This window comes from Scomber japonicus, chromosome 8, assembly GCF_027409825.1.
Source record: "Scomber japonicus isolate fScoJap1 chromosome 8, fScoJap1.pri, whole genome shotgun sequence".
Classification (NCBI taxonomy): domain Eukaryota; kingdom Metazoa; phylum Chordata; class Actinopteri; order Scombriformes; family Scombridae; genus Scomber; species Scomber japonicus.
In genome coordinates this window covers 27,505,907-27,510,410 of record NC_070585.1, presented here as the reverse complement: position 1 = coordinate 27,510,410, position 4,504 = coordinate 27,505,907, and positions in this window count along the sequence as shown.

Sequence of the window (4,504 nt, the reverse complement as noted above, 5' to 3'; positions counted from 1 at the left end):
TTTTATGGACTATTTAATTACATTAAGTTTAACAGTTACTAAATGTGTTTACCACTGCACTGGTTTCAATAAATGCCTAGTGTTGTAAGGCCATCTCTTGTCTGAGCCATTTCTATTTTCAGGGGTTTTATTTTGAAATGTAAAATTTTAGAATCATTAGCTTCTAACAGTGTTATACCGTAAAGGTCACATTACAGTACAGGAACAGTTTTAATAAATATTATAGTAATAAACTGTTCAAGGAGATTACAGTACCAACCGTAAAATAACAGTATAAGGGCAAGCAAACAACTGTAGGTAACAGTATTATACCGTACTGTATTATACTGTACTGTAATATCTTTACAGTACAGTAAAAATACACTATATATATTTTTATCACTCAATGCAGTTTTGCTATGACGGTTTTGCTTCTTCTCTAGGAAAGTGATTCCGCCTGATAATACAGTAGCTACTCTTATCTCAGTGAATCAACCGCATGGCTTAATGACTGCATATGTACATGCACAGCTGTCGCACGTGACTCTTCCCAGGCTTAGTTTACATCGAAGTTGCAGCAGAGTAAACTGGCCATCCCAGCTCAACTCAAGCCGTCTGGTGGCGTCACCAGTGGCTGATTTTACAACGTAAGGCGTCACCTGTTTCAACAGCCAATCAGCTTGTAGTGAAGTCAGCCAGTGAAGTCAGTTACAAAGTGTCAGCTGGTCGAAATGGCCGAAATGGCAACATTTTGGATGGAGAAAAGAGAGGATCACCTCATCAGTGTGTTTGAGGAACAGCTGTGCCTGTATGACAAAAAAAAAAGACAAGTTGAGTTGAGTTTCAAAAACTCCTGTTCCCAAATTCTCAGCCCTCTTTTTTTAATTATTATTTGCCGTTCCATTAACTGTAGAACCTCAGCTGTAGCGAGTAACTCACTTACACCATCCTCATTCATATTTTAAGACACTACAAATTATCCAGGTACAAAACTGAAACGCTGTAAGTTAGAAAGGAATTAGAGAGAGTTGTTATTATGGAAACGATACACCAGCTTGTTTAGTCGCATTGGTGTAAACTGAGTTGAAAATTTCAACTCATTGTGAACCATTAGTCGAAAACTGGTCTTTCTATGCCAACTATACAACCTGGCCACTTCCCTCAGTAGAGAACTGAGGGAAGTGGCCAAATTTAATGACCCATCCCTAGTTGGAGCCCGCTGGCCGTCTGAGCCTACTGTGTGCTCCGGCTTCCTACCACAGACCAAAACATGTAGCCTAGGTTAATTGGTCACTCTAAATTGCCCGTGGGTGTGGATGAGATTTTTGATAAATAATCATCAGTAATTTGGATATAATGACACAGTCGGTAAAGGCAGACAGTCTGGTAAACAGTCTGGTAAGTTCAGAAAATAACATCATTTCGCCGTACTGCAGCCTTTAAAAACAGAAAAATAATATAATAATGCAAATAAGAGACAGTCAGAAGTAGGGAAGACAGAACATTTGTATTTCTTAGTATGTCATCAGCATTACAGTCTATATGCAATTTTCTAATCATTATAGAATTTTGTTTTTTTGTTGGATTGGAAGTCTGAAATGGATTGGAAGTCTGAAATGAATGTATGACAAAAACATATGAAACTGAAAATGAACCAAAGTTTGACATTCTGTAAATCTGTAGTTTACCTTTAGGTCAAGAAATGCAATATAACTAATGGAAAGGAACAACAGGGACTTCCCATGTATGGACAACATGACTTAACATGCCTTACTGTAGGTGTTTGTGGTAGAGATCACAGTACTCTGCTGGAGTTCCTGAGTTTGCACTGAAGAAAAACAACAAAAAAAGGTTATGCCTGTCATGAGGGCCTTCAACTGATTTGCTCAGTTAAGCCCTTATTTGGCTATCCGGTACTATTAAATATACCACAAGAATGACACGCAACATGAGTTATATGACACACACACCAGATAGTAGCTTAAGAAACTGCACAGGAAGAAGTAAAAAAAATGTAGAAGGTGAGAAAGTAAGTAAGGGAATAGGGAACATTTTTTATAACCAATTAATAATATGCAGTTATTCCTATATTTTCTTGAGACGTTGGTTCTAAACATCAAACAAACATGCAACAGTGACATCTCAGTGAAAACGAAGGCATGTATTAACAGGAAATCTGCACAGGGTCAAATTTAAGATCAGGCCTGGATTTCAAGATTAAATTGTGCATCTGCAACAACATACACGGCATGTGGTGACTTTAGATTAGTTTTAGTTTACCCACAAAAGATAAAAATCAAACACATGTTGAATGTGATAAGAACGTCAAGCGCATTGTAAATTGAACATATAGGAAAGTTACAAAAAAATAAAAAAGGTACTTCCACCTTGATATCAAAAACTGATCTTTAGTGTGGGCAAGGACATGGAAACCACAGGGATGCCCCCACGTTGTGACAAATTCCATGGATAGAAATTTCCCCACCCTCTTCAATCACGTCAAAATCCAGTCACATTCACTATTTTTGGTGACTCCTGAAAAAAACCCAAAACTGAAACCTAACGGGTGAAGCATAGAGACAGCCCAAGTGACAACTGTGTCTAATGTGACAAGGTGCGATAAGCAGAGGTTGTTGGCACGGTCATCTCTGCTCTGGGATTCTCAGGGGAAACCCCACAATACGTAGCTGTAAGAGAAATCCCTTCATTTTATTTATATATAGCAAAATAAATCTTTTCACTTTTTACCACCCGAAATAATGTCATGCAACAAATACAGTCTTTATTTCTACTGCTCTAAATCCTAAAACCTGCAGTTCTATGATTTAGAGTATGTGACTTGTTTGGATAATATTTTCTATGTTTGTTTGTTGTTTTGCATTCAGATGGTGGGAGGGGGTCAGATAGTCTTTTTTGTTTTTCAGAGAAATTGCTAATGCACCTGCTGCCCCAGCTAACTTCAAACCCAAACCAAAGGCACGCAAGTGAAAAGAGGTTTGTGGTCTTGCAAGCTGCTCACTCTCAACAGCAGTAAATACAGAACAAACACGACGCTCACTTTCACAATGATCAGAACGATAAGAAATGCCAGCCAACATCAGAGTTAAATATCAACACAGCTGATATGTATATTCAGAGTCCACCAAATACCAAGTTTATTATATTAACATGTATGGACAATCTTAAATGAATGAAAATAAAGAATCACCAGTTATAAATTATCCCTGTTAAATGTTCTAGTGACGACTGTCAGAAAGGGAACTCTGTGCCCACTTGTTTTTTTTTTTTTTTTTTTTTTTGAATTTGGGTTTTCACCATGAGAATTGTTAAGGGAAAAATGCATACCATGATTAATAGGAAAACTATGCAACAAGAGCACACCTTTAGTAAACTCCCACTCATAGCATTTTAGAGCGGTATAAATGAGTACTGCAAAAGGAGGACACCACAATCCACCGATCAACAGAGCTATCGCACATCCTCACAAGGAACTGAACTTTCAAGAACTTCAATATGGAGCACTGTTTCACACTCGCCCTGATGCTGCTTCTTGTAGGTCCACTTCAAGCAAGGCCTACTACTACTACTACTACTACTACTACTGCTGCTCCTGCATGCATAGAGCTGGAAGATCTGGACTTCGACTACATGGATGAAGTCAAATGTGTAAGTTATTTTATGATTAAAAAGGAATATAATTGGTGTGCAAGCAGTCAATCAGACAATCTGTGACAATGTCTACGTTGGTTTGGAAATCCTATTACTGCAAATGTTTTGATTCTTTTAGTTTTATGATAAGGAATTTATGTTGTATTTTATGTATAAGTACTAAATACTTTCTTTTCCTCTATTTTGTTGCAGAAGCCCAACGTGACTTTCAGTTGTCCAACAAATGTGACGGTAAGGATCACTGCAAACCACACATACATTCAGTATGTTAATGCAGCTTTCACAGATAGCAGCAGTCATACCTGACCTCAGGCTATCTCTAGAGCTATGTTTACATCACCAGCAGAAACTGAACTTGCTTGTTAACTTTTGCTGGCAATCGTAGTGTCTACCACAAGGGGGAGAAGATCTATTTTCTCACTAATGCTAAAAGAAAAAACCCAACTGTTTCTCAAGCACATATGGGAGCAGTTTAAGACATTTAATTCACATTTTCTTGAAGTAGCACTGGGAAAGATGCTGTCAATGTTATTCTTAAATTTACTGCACAGTAGATTAACACCTGATTAACACATTATATGTGTAACCAATCATTTAACATTAATGACAGCATCAACTGATTTCTACTAAACTTTTTACTGACTTTTGGTTGATTTTGATCCCTTTGACTACAGTGTGCTGCAGCAATGAAGTGCTTCACTGAACAACTGAAAGAAGAAACGACTGAATGTGAAGACACAAATGCACGAATTGCAAACACATTGGAGTCTTTGGAAGGAAAGACTGAGACTGTGAGTACTAACAGTGTTTGATTGCTTTATAAATGATTTCATTAAGATTTAATCTCCTCACTCAA